Here is a 12,947-nt window from a genome sequence, read left to right on the forward strand (position 1 = left end):
AGAGACAGCATAAAACCTTTTCATAATGATGCTGAATTTGTCAACGATCATACCATGTTGAAAACACCGGTTCTCGTCCGATCACCGAAGTTAAGCAACATCGGGCGCGATCAGTACTTAGATGGGTGACCGCTTGGGAACGTCGCGTGTCGTTGGCATCTTCTTTTTTTTTCTTTCACAAATCGTTTTTTTTCATCGAAATGTAATACACATTTCATTATTCCCCCCAAAAGACATTATTTTAGTTGAATTTAAAGCAATGATTATGTGGGGGACTATTCATTCAATTTCCCATCATCGCATTTGATGCAAAGTAAAATGAACTGTTCTAAACACACTTTCATCCAGAGACAGCATAAAACCTTTTCATAATGATGCTGAATTTGTCAACGATCATACCATGTTGAAAACACCGGTTCTCGTCCGATCACCGAAGTTAAGCAACATCGGGCGCGATCAGTACTTAGATGGGTGACCGCTTGGGAACGTCGCGTGTCGTTGGCATCTTCTTTTTTTTTCTTTCACAAATCGTTTTTTTTCATCGAAATGTAATACACATTTCATTATTCCCCCCAAAAGACATTATTTTAGTTGAATTTAAAGCAATGATTATGTGGGGGACTATTCATTCAATTTCCCATCATCGCATTTGATGCAAAGTAAAATGAACTGTTCTAAACACACTTTCATCCAGAGACAGCATAAAACCTTTTCATAATGATGCTGAATTTGTCAACGATCATACCATGTTGAAAACACCGGTTCTCGTCCGATCACCGAAGTTAAGCAACATCGGGCGCGATCAGTACTTAGATGGGTGACCGCTTGGGAACGTCGCGTGTCGTTGGCATCTTCTTTTTTTTTCTTTCACAAATCGTTTTTTTTCATCGAAATGTAATACACATTTCATTATTCCCCCCAAAAGACATTATTTTAGTTGAATTTAAAGCAATGATTATGTGGGGGACTATTCATTCAATTTCCCATCATAGCATTTGATGCAAAGTAAAATGCACTGTTCTAAACACACTTTCATCCAGAGACAGCATAAAACCTCTTTATAAAGATGCTGGATTTGTCAACGATCATACCATGTTGATTAACTGTCAAATTTAGTGTTCTAATTACCTGAGATAAAACGCTAGCAATCACTTCAAATTTCAAATTGGAATTAGTGCACTGCTTTCTATAGCCAATGACTGTTTGAACAGATTTTCGTGAAAAACAACAACAACCATAACCACAGGGTTTTCCATTTCGGGCTTCCGAAAGTATACAGCCCTGCGCTGACAACCGTTTGACATAGCTGTCAACCAAAGCGTCATATCGTTAGTTGAATGTCTGCCATTTTACGATATGGATCGTTTTAGCATCGCACAACGTGTTAATTTTGTTAAATTATACTATAAAAATGATGAAAAACCGGCAATTGTTTTTCGAGCTTTACGGACGGATTTTGGTCGTCATGGACGGCCTACAGAGCACACAATCGCTAATGTAGTGCGTAAATTCGAACAAACTGGATCCGTAGCGGATATTGTGAAACCTGTGCATCATCGTAATGTGCGTTCGGCCGAAAATATTGCTGCTGTTGCTGCCAGTGTGGAGGATGACCCGAATGTTTCGATTCCACGGCGTGCTCAGCAATTGGGCTTGTCAAACACATCATTGTGGCGAATTTTGCATTTGGACTTGCACCTACATCCATATAAAGTCCAACTGGTACAAAAATTAGAGCGTGGTGACCATGGAATGCGTCGGGCATACGTCGATTGGGTGAACGAACAACAGCAGCAAAATGCTGAATTTTCGCATCAAATTTTCTTCAGCGATGAGGCACATTTCGAGCTCGGTGGCTATGTGAACACCCAAAATTTCCGTATACGGGGCTCAGAAAATCCACACGTGATTGTTGAGAGGCCATTGCATCCGCCAAAAGTCACTGTTTAGTGCGCATTATGGTCTGGTGGAGTCATCGGGCCGTATTTCTTTTAAAATGAGGACGGCGAGACGGTAACTTTGAATGGTGAGCGCTATGGCCGCATGTTAACCTTTTTTTTTGCCACAAATTAAAGATATGGATACGGATGACAAGTGGTTTCAGCAGGACGGCGCCACGTGCCACACAACACGACCGAACATGGCCATATTGCGAACGAAATTTGAGGGACGCATAATTTCGCGTTTTGGTGATGCCAATTGGCCGTCCAGGTCATGCGATTTGAACCCGCTAGACTTTTTTTGTGGGGTTATGCGAAAGACCGTGTCTATGCCAACTCTCCGCAAACTCTTCAACATTTGAAAGACAACATTCGTGAAGTTATGACCGAAATACCGCCCCATATGTGCCGAAAAGTCATCGAAAATTACCTGTTCCGGATCAATGTGTGCGAGGAAGCCCTAGGTGGACATTTGAATGATGTTGTATTTCACACATAATGGCATAAACCAAACTTTGATTTGAAATAAAAGTTTCATCGAAATTCGAATTCTAAGTGTGTTTTATTTCAATTTACTTTCGGAATTTAAAGTTGGAAAACCCTGTACATGTGGCACCAGCAGAGGGTGAAGCATTTTCTCAGTGTATAGTATTGCAGCAAAAAATATTGCATATGGAAGGAAAGACATCGCTTTTCATTTTTTTTATTTATCTGATGTTATTTAACCAGTTAAAACTTATCTGGAAACACTTCAACGAGACAATCTTCCTCTCCTGCCGTATTCTAAAGACATCGACCGTTTTGAATATAGTTCGTTCCGAAGGATGACGCGCGGTTTGACTGGGCAGCATTTCAATGTTCACGAAGAGACCAAACGTTGGGTAGAACGGGGATCGTTTCAAAATACCATCAGTTCGTCAGAAGAGAAATCCGTACTCTGCCAGAAAAATGGGAAAGGGTTGTGTAAGCAGTTGAAGTTTGAATGAAAATTTGTTTTACAGAAATAAGGTAGACGATTATATCGGAAGCCGACTCGATAAAACATTATTCCCATTATTACAAATAGAAACTTTTATAACACGATGCTGCATTACGCAGAAGTTTTGCATTTATATTTTTTTGCTATATTTTTCCGTGAAACCCGAGTATGACGTTTGAATGGATATAACCGTACTTTTTCCTTAAATTATTGTTAATTGATAATCTTATGTTGTTCTCAAATTATTCTCAGAAGAACAACATGAAATGCGTATTATTTGACATTCGTGGTCGCGCACACTAATGCACTCGATATATTACGTGTTATTTTCTGCTTCTATTTTAAACTATTTATTGCTTGCTCGTATCGCTTGTATGTATAGGTTCCATGGTGTAACGGTTAGCACTCAGGACTTTGAATCCTGCGATCCGAGTTCAAATCTCGGTGGAACCTCTTTTTTTGTAGTGCAGTAGGGACCGTTCTACATATGTGAACCAGAAAAGGGGATTATTTATGATACCCTCTTCCTGGACAAGCATTGCACTCGGTGCACCTTATGAGTAAGCTGAGTTCTTAAGTCCAATTTCATCATTACCGTTTTAGATTACTATCCCATCGGATGTTGAAAATTCAATATCAAGGAAAATGATTTATAACTTACAACTTAAAACTTTCTTCAATTGTTATTAACGCTCTTTTTTTTTATTAATCCGTTTATTTTTACAGGCTCTGTTACATAGGTTTAAAGGAGCCAAACTCTTAACTTTACTTTTGCTAGAATATATTAACATGTTTCCTTAATTCTATGGTTAATAAAATAGGAAACCGATTACTCGCGGTTGACTCGAGTTTAGAAGGGTGACACATTAGGAAAAGCATGGGATGTAAGGAGATTATAACAATGTTCACACTAACACTCACATTCACATTCTCATTTACACTTACACATCACACTCAATTCTTATAACTATCCTTACAAATGTATTTATTTTATTTTTTTTTTACTTATTCTAATGTTATAATGTTATGTATTTTTCATGTCCCTCGTTACCACCCTTCCCCTAGATTTCGATAGAGACTCCATTTCAATATTGTTATTGTGTAGTGTTATGTTGTTTTCTAGTGTCGAAAATAACGAACCAAGAAGGTTAGATAACTCGGTCATATCATATGAGGGCATGACATTATATATCAATGAAAAAGAAAACAAAAAGGGTAAAGTGAACATGATTGAAAATATCATCACAACAACTTTTGATACACTTCAACGAACAATGTGTTTTATGGGGGTATAGCTCAGTGGTAGAGCATTCGACTGCAGATCGAGAGGTCCCCGGTTCAAACCCGGGTGCCCCCTCTCAGATCCTTTTTTGTCTTACTTCATTATTTTTCAGATTATTTGAACAATTCCGATTTCGCACATATATATTCCTCCTTACATCCCCTATGGTTTTTATTTAATGTGGATACCTGGATATACGAAATGCAAAAAAGAGGTTCCACCGAGATTTGAACTCGGATCGCAGGATTCAAAGTCCTGAGTGCTAACCGTTACACCATGGAACCGATTAATGTTTCTTTGCCTAAACAGGTCATTAGTAGAATGCTATAATCGATTCTACAGAAATTGATTTTATAGCAAACTTACAGTACCGTCAGTATACATTGGAACTGCTTCCAAAAAATTTGAACACACCCTGCTGCATTATATCATGTGGGAAATAGTATTTTTTGAACAACTCTCGATAATTGTTTCGTGGCTTCTCGAACCTCACAATTACCAGAAATTATTGTATTCATCGGAGGACGAAAACAATGATAACGAAATACGATCGGTATTATCCATAACCACTGTACGATTGTTTGACAGAATAACTTATACGGGGAAAAGGGAAATCGCAACAATGGCGAGAGATGTACAATGAACGGCGACAAAACATGCTTTGTTTGTTGTGCTGGTTCGTGATCATGTAGGGATGTTTGCAAATTCTATATCGTAATACAGGTCGGACTCGATTATCCGGAGTATTGATTTATTTTTCACTCCGGATTATCGAATCCTCCGGATAATCGAATCATAAAAAACAGGGAGTGGGTTATATCTATGGTATAACCGCAATGGTGACGTAGGACTATCGTTGATTTAGTGTTGTTGAATATGAATCCATTCTGAATGAATGAATAAATTAATATTTGGGGGACTTCGAAAACGAGAGCGTTACGTTGGAGGTACAAGGTTTTATGCATCCAATATTGGATACGAAAATATCCTACTGATGGGGAAGAATAATCTTCAGAAGCTTCCCTGCTAACTACACTTCATTGAAAAATCACAGAACCAAATGTATTTGGTCGCAGTGTTATATGGTTAGAAAACATTAAAATAAACTCTTTCGCTTGCATGTTATTTTCAATGCCAAGGGAAACTGGCAAATTATTTTGCAGCAGCGTTATCTTACCGTATTCTTCCCGAAGTCCACCACCAGTGGGTAATGCTAACTCGATAATCACCTGTTAATTGCACTCGATTGAAAAATCACAAAACCAATTGTATCTGGTCGCAGTATTATATGGACAGAAAACGTTCAAATAAACTCTTTCGCTTGAATATAATTTTCAATTCCAAGGACAACTGGCAGATTATTTTGCAGCAACGATCACTTCTTTCCGGATTCTTCTCGATAACCAGCAAACGTAAAGAGTTGCGCGCGTATATGTGTGTGTGTGTGTGTGTGTGTGGCGGTTGCTCCGATGTCTCAAGCGGAACCAATTTTCGATGCTGGTATTCTCTCGGTCGTCTTCTCTTCTTCTGATGGATCGGCTTTTCTGCGCTCCGTCACAGTCCCAAACAAACTGAATGTGTTTCAGGTTGTGTCAGGCCAGGTAATGAATCCCTAGATCCCTCACCTTCCAGCTCATCCAGCTCGTTCAACTCGTTCAGTAACGATGTTGTCTTATCGATGTCCTCACGAAAAATGAATGCGTTTCATGGATAGAATGGTTTTGTAATATATAGACTTTAAACTTCTCAGTTCATTCGTCTCTAGCCTTGAGAAAGGCCCTTGGAACTCTACTCTAACTCCTGCATTACACCTCCACCCTCATTGCCTTGAGAAAGGCACTCGATCCCTCGCCGTCCAGCTCGTCCAGCAACGATGTTGTCCAGTCGGTGTCCACACAAAGAATGGTGCGTTTCACCACCAGAATATCGCTTAAGTATGCTTTTTGTCCGTGACTGAATCGAAAGGAGGTGTGGTTTACGATGGCAATTTGGAAGGCAAACTAGAGGCGAATGAACTCTCTGAGTTTGAAACTTTCGGCGACTGAGCAATAATCGATTGAGAATTATGTTTTTCGCGATGTGAAACATTTTCCGTTGCAATATTGGAAACGAACATATCCTAATGATGGGGAAGAATAATGTTCAGAAGCTTTCCTGCTGATTGAATTTGATTGAAAAATCACAAAACCAAAAGTATTTTGTCGCTGCGTTATATGTTAGAAAACATTAAAAAAAAACTCTTTCGCATGAATGTATTTTTCAATTCCCAGGGGAACTGGCAATTATTTTTCAGCAACGATAATATCTTTGCTGATACTCTCTTGGTCACCTTCTTTTCTCCTTCTGATGGCTCGGCTTTTCTGCCCTCCCTCACAGTTCCAAACAAACTGCATGTCTTTCAGGTCAGATCAGGCTAGGTAACGAATCCCTCGATCCCTCGCCATCCAGCTCGTCCAGCACGTTCAACTCGTTCAATTACGATGTTGTCTTGTCGATATCTTCACGAAAAATGAATGCGTTTCACCATCAGAATATCGCTTAAGTATGCTTTTTGTGCGTGATTGAATCAAGAGAAGGTGTGGTTTACGATGGCAATTTGGAAGGTAAACTAGAACTCTCTGAGTTTGAAACTTTCGGCAACTGAGCAATAATCGATTGAAAATTATATAATTTTCACGATGCGAAACATTTTCCGTTGCGCGCGCATACAATATTGGATACGTATCGAATGAAAGGACTTGACCAGTAGAACACAGTTATTTATGGAAAATGTAAATCAAAGAAGGAGGCCGCTACAAAATGGCGGATTACATATTTTCTCAGAACCGCTTCAATGTGGGTTTGAAATGAAAGTGCTTGACTAGTAGAACACAGTTATTTATAAAAAATGTAAATCCAAGATGGCCGACACCACAAAATAATGCCATATTTTTTTTCAAAACCTCACAAATATGGGTATCAAATGAGAGTACTCGAGTAGAAAAACATAGCAGATCATAAAAAATCCAAATCCAAGATGGCCGCAGTCCCCAAATAACTTATTACTATTTAAATAGTTTCATTCAGCTTGACCTGATTGTATGTATGTTGGAGTGTTTGTAGGGTTGTCCCACATTAATAGAAAATTGACCCCAACAACAACACAACAACAGGCTGATTGATCTGAAATTTGGAAGACATCTTTAATTCTACTGTCATTATAAAACTGCGTATTCCATGATCTTGAAAAATCCAATTAAGCCGCCGCTAAAAAATGGCTGAATGGCTTAACTTGGAGAACACAAAGCATAATAAACAGCATCAATTCAATAAGGTCGCCTCCACTAAACGGTCGTCTATGTATTTTTTTTTGCAATCCCCTCAATATCGGTATCAAATGAAATGATTTGACTAAGAGAATACAGTACATCATGAGAATATTCCAAAAAAAATTGGGTAAGAAATAAACGTTAGAATTCCATTATTAACAGTTAATTGTTTCATCATATACCCCACGATTTTGTTTTAGTCTCATGCCCTAGATAATGAGGGAACGGATGTGATAACTACTAACTGCTACTTGCCTAATTATTTTCTAGTTTTTAGTACATAAAACCGTTTTACATAAAAAGTATTTTTACTTATTTTATTTTCTAGTTTTTAGTTAATTATCTGTATCATTAGTATACTCCTCTACAATAAAACCATTCATCTTTTTTTTTCAATTTCTATTTCTTACCTAGCTTTCTTCGGAATATGTTGATGATGTATTGTTTTTTATTAGTCAAATCATTTCATCTGATACCAATATTGAGGGGATTGTAAAAATACATAGTCTACCATTTTGTAACGACGACCTTTTCGGATTTATGTTGTTCATAATGTAATGTATTCTCCAAGTCAAGCCATTCAGCCATTTTTAGGGGCGGACAAATTGAATTTTTCAAGATCATGGAATACGCAGTTTTATAATGGCAGTAGAATTAAAGGTATGTTCCAAATTTCAGATCAATCAGTGATCAGGAACGGGGTCAAATTTCAATTAATGTGTGACAACCCTACAAATACTCAACCATACATACAATTAGGGCAAGCTGAATGAAACCATTAAAAAGTAATTGTTTATTTGGGAACTGCGGCCATCTTGGATTTGGATTTTTCATGATCTACTGTGTTCTACCAGTCGAGCACATTCATTTGATACCCATATTGATAGGGATTTGAAAAAAAAATATGGCACCATTTTGAGGTGGTGGCAATTTTTGATTTGCATTTTTCATAAATAACTGTACTCTGCTAGCCAATCTTCTTCATTTGATTCCCATATTCATGAGGTTGTGAAAAAAAAAAAAATATGGCGCCATCTTGTGATGGCGGCCATTTTGGATTTGCATTTTTCATAATTAACTGTGTTCTGCTAGTCAAGCTCTTTCATTTTATACTCATATTGGCTATTCAATACGGAATTATTACACAAATTATTCAAAATATCCGAAATCAAAAATAAAATACTCCGGATAACCGAGTGCGACCTGTATTGGGTAAATTAATATGGAGGTTTGTATAATTTTTGATTTTTTGTAAATCAATTTCAATCAAGTTTATATTGGACTTTATTATCCGTTATCTTTCTTTATTTTTGGGTAAGAAGTTTTACTCGGATTGAATTATGAAAATATATGAGAATGATATATGTTCTGAAGTAGCATCATAGAAGGTGTTTTTAGTCCGATTGCAAATAAAAATTATAGATGAAAATTTCAAATATGTGTTCCATTTTATAAGGAAACATGTCTTTTTTTGCAAATGTTTTTGTTAGAAGTATCAGAAAATATATAGAAAGCGAAAATTGTAAAACGGCCGATAAAAAGATCAATGAGGGGGGAACCTGGTCTGGAAGGTCGAAAAAATAGATTTTTCAATGCACTTTTGGGAAATGTCCTGAAAGGATTTTTCGACATTTGATTTCGTTGGAAAGTTAAAGCCGAAAGCATGAGATCACCTCAAGGGATATAATATTGCTGTACGAATTTTCAAACTCTTTTTTCTCGAAACAATGTTTTTTCACAATGTTGGTGGTCTCAATATCTCAAGATCAACCCGACCGATTTGGCTTGAAATTTTTTTTATCAGCATGTAAAAATGAATTATTTAAAGCGTTACACAGCCGTTTTTTAATACATTTATTTTTTATTTTTGATGAGCTTCTATACAGCGATTTTTCATGAAAATTAACTCATTTTTAACAAAAATTGCAATCAAATTTTCCAAAAACCCTACGTAACGCTTTAGATATTGTACTGAAGTTTCAAAATATTAATTGGAATTCATTCTGCGACATCACGTTGCTTCAGAACTGATACCACCAGCAAGGTACCGTTTTTCAAACAGCATTTACGCATCCAGCTGTCAACAGCATAATAATCGGTTATCTTGCTCACAAAAAAATTAAAAATACATTTTCATAAATGCCCTAAGCAATAACCAAAACACCAAAAACATTTCAATTATTCCTAACATCCGAAAAAAAATCACGACATTTCATTTTTTTTTTCGATCTTCCAGACAGAGGTCCCCCCTTAATTAATGGTTCTAGATTGAATCAAAGATCGTGATTAGAAAGAAAATGAGAGTGTTCGAACGTATACATATGAGCAATTCCACACCAAATCGGCAACCCGTTGACCAGACCCTCTCCGATTTTTTGGAATTTTACATATGGTGGCAGTCAATTCAAAATTACAATTCTCACTATCATATATAACGGCATTGTTAAATAGTAAAAAAGCATCTGAGGGGGCACCCGGGTTTGAACCGGGGACCTCTCGATCTGCAGTCGAATGCTCTACCACTGAGCTATACCCCCATGTATCTTTGCTGGTCTAGAAGGTCTACACCATCATTTGTCCTGTGATGCTTGCCATGTCTGCTAATTGAACGCAAACATTAACGCTACACCTATGCCAAGCGTAGTCAGGGGAGTGTGGTCGTGATACCATTGTCCTTTTACCTCACACACAATCGTAGAACATAACGTGGGCGTGGTCTGCCCTCTGTCTACATACATGATGCCCCCTAGCAACCAGTGAATAATGAAGTGTGTACATAAGGCACCCAGGCATATAAAGATATTTGAACGATTTGCCACTGTGTTGCGCTGACATCAGGTGTAACTAGTACCGTAGGAATGGCGATAATGCACGGTACGACAGACAAATATGCATTAGGTGAATGGAGAGGAGTTGTGTTAGGTGGTAGCATAAGTTACATGATTGAAGACGCTTCAATAGCCCGATAATGTGACTACATTTTGGTTTCGCTTATGGCATCAATGGGTGCCCTTCGTTTCGAACGGTACAGAGAGCGTGGCGAGCAGTGTGCGCTGCTACGTGCACCTGTGATGAGTTTGTGTAAAGTAAATGTAATGTGAGCATTAATTTTTAATTGAATCATTTGAGGTATGACTTATTAAACCATGATGTAGAGGTAATGTTTCGAAGCTGTTCACACTGATGCGGGGATGGGTACACGTAATGTGAACGTTAAATTATTCAGATAATGATCACTGTCGCCGGCTAGTTTTTTAGAGTTGTAACCTTCGTAACACATACAGTATAAGTACGCTCTAAATCTTACATAATTCAGAAATGGTGTAGATTGAAATGTGTCTTCGTGATTTGATTCATCAGAAAACTTTCATTGATTGACCTTTGTTTGAGGAGGAATATAGAGCATATTATTATTCATCGTTATTTGAATGAAACTGTTTGGCTTTTCCACTAATTAGACTCATAAGGTGACGTACGTCACTGTCGATCACAGTTTTAGTTATTCGATTTCGCTAATTCTCCAGCTAATAGATGTTTCGGGGGACTTTTTTGTGTTATTCCGAATTCATAGTCTCATAGTCATAGAAGACGATCCTCTGGTAAGGTCCGACCGAGTGAGCGTCGGACAGCATACGTTTGCCTGGTGCATTAGGTATGCCCGGTTTTTGTGAAGTTTGTCGAGGATTTTTGTTTTGAAATATATAATTCATTGCAATTCAAAACTATTGTAATACGATCTGAAGAAATTTCCACACTTATACAACCATTCCATGACAAACTATATATAGTGATTCACAGATATTCGAGAATCGTAAATTATTGGACCCGTATTGGATCTGTTCTTGTTGTCCTAGTTCATGTCTCGTCTTTATTTTATTGATCCGTGGTTGCCTTTTCCTTTATCGTGTCTACAAGTGGCATCACAGAGGAGTCTACTGCCGGTCGGGCCTTCGCCCTCCTCCATGCGAATGTGTGTTTGGTGGTGTGATTTGAGTCCGGTTGTGCATGTTGTTATCTTTTAAGTATGCAATCACTGCAACTATTGTGGATGTGTCATTGCCTAAAGCGTCTCTGATATTTCCAGGGATCCCGTGTAGTGTCCTTGGCTCATCGTATTGTGGACAGTGGCATAAGATATGTTGTTAGCCATCCCTAGTTGGCTGCGCATCTTCACCAATAAGTCCCTCGATGATCGAGGAAGAACAACCCTACCTGTGACGGATCGATAATACAGGAACGGTAGGTCTGTCGTCGGTCGGCTAAGTGAAAGACAGAATAAAACAAATTGATTACGTGTGCTAGCTGAAAATTACGGATTTGAGAATTGAATTTGGCAATACTTGAAATTAATTATATATACTTATTATCTAGTGAGTACAACTATAATTAACCAATCCTAAACATATCCTAAACAAACTTATATTCTAGCTTAATACTATCGAGGATTACATACAGAATTATCTAATTTCTAACCTAGTAAATACCAAGAAAACGATTGTTCCTGCTTTGGAAATTAGTAGAAATTAATAAGGGGACTAAACGTGAGTAAAATTATCAATGAACTTATAACTAGAATTTATTATTAATTTTTTTATACGTATAATTTGAAACTAATATTATGTACATATGTGCAATTCCCAGGGAAATTATAATTCGCCTTACGGACCTCAAAACATCGGGTTCTAAAATTATAATTCCAGAAGAAACACCCCTTCGTTGTTACCACTCGTAACACATGTTCCACTGACTGGTGACTGTGGCACAAACTGCATTGAATCTGGAAGTTTTCTCTGTTTCCGCCCATGTTGTAGGCAGCAGCATGCCCGGTTCTAAGTCTGGAAACAACCTGTTGATCGCGGTGTCCCCGGAGATCCTCCAATTTAGAGATTGTCGCTTTAATCTTGCGTAGAATGAATTCCCGAGTTTCACGTGGACCAGCGTCGTACCATTCTTGAGCCCATCTCTGCTCAATTTGTTTGGACACCCATGTTTTCACATCATCTGCCGGAACTAGACCTGTAAAATGTGCCCTTCGTCGACCCGATGCTGCAAGACTATCCGCTTCTTCGTTTCCGGGTATTCCAGAGTGGCCCGGCATCCACATAAATGTGGTATCTAGAGGTGTGTCCATGAGGGTTTGTTGAATCCACGGGTGTGTCGATCTTTCCGAGTCAATCGCTGATACCACACTGGCCGGGTCGGACAGCATCTTGACGGGACTGTCCGATGGATGGGTTGCAGCAATGTACGCTGGGACCACCTCTGCTGAAAAAAAGTTGCAAACGTCTGGAAGGTGATGATAGATAGAGATATCTGGAGCCATCACTCCTATCCCGACTCTCTTTAAGGCTTTGGAGCCATCCGAGTAGCGAACAGTGTGCCTTGCGTACCGTGTACTTTTCGCAATACGTTTCTGAACGGCTATGGGGCTAGAACCG

At 38.3% G+C, this 12,947-nt stretch overlaps 7 non-coding genes across 7 annotated transcripts; 5 read left to right on the top strand and 2 right to left on the bottom strand.

Annotated features, from left to right (window-relative positions):
* The first annotated feature begins 39 nt into the window (after window positions 1–39).
* Window positions 40–158, top strand: LOC129780642 (5S ribosomal RNA). The gene has a single exon (XR_008743986.1). It is a non-coding gene; the product is annotated as a 5S ribosomal RNA (ribosomal RNA).
* Window positions 159–385: 227 nt separating this feature from the next.
* Window positions 386–504, top strand: LOC129780757 (5S ribosomal RNA). The gene has a single exon (XR_008744020.1). It is a non-coding gene; the product is annotated as a 5S ribosomal RNA (ribosomal RNA).
* A 227-nt stretch (window positions 505–731) lies between these two features.
* Window positions 732–850, top strand: LOC129780873 (5S ribosomal RNA). The gene has a single exon (XR_008744034.1). It is a non-coding gene; the product is annotated as a 5S ribosomal RNA (ribosomal RNA).
* Window positions 851–3,300: 2,450 nt separating this feature from the next.
* Trnaq-uug (transfer RNA glutamine (anticodon UUG)) lies at window positions 3,301–3,372 on the top strand. The gene has a single exon. It is a non-coding gene; the product is annotated as a tRNA-Gln (tRNA).
* An 832-nt stretch (window positions 3,373–4,204) lies between these two features.
* On the top strand, window positions 4,205–4,276 carry Trnac-gca (transfer RNA cysteine (anticodon GCA)). The gene has a single exon. It is a non-coding gene; the product is annotated as a tRNA-Cys (tRNA).
* A 137-nt stretch (window positions 4,277–4,413) lies between these two features.
* Trnaq-uug (transfer RNA glutamine (anticodon UUG)) lies at window positions 4,414–4,485 on the bottom strand. The gene has a single exon. It is a non-coding gene; the product is annotated as a tRNA-Gln (tRNA).
* Window positions 4,486–9,974: 5,489 nt separating this feature from the next.
* Trnac-gca (transfer RNA cysteine (anticodon GCA)) lies at window positions 9,975–10,046 on the bottom strand. Its single transcript has one exon. It is a non-coding gene; the product is annotated as a tRNA-Cys (tRNA).
* Window positions 10,047–12,947: the final 2,901 nt, after the last annotated feature.

Source organism: Toxorhynchites rutilus, chromosome 3 (genome assembly GCF_029784135.1).
Source record: "Toxorhynchites rutilus septentrionalis strain SRP chromosome 3, ASM2978413v1, whole genome shotgun sequence".
NCBI classification, from domain to species: Eukaryota; Metazoa; Arthropoda; class Insecta; order Diptera; family Culicidae; genus Toxorhynchites; species Toxorhynchites rutilus.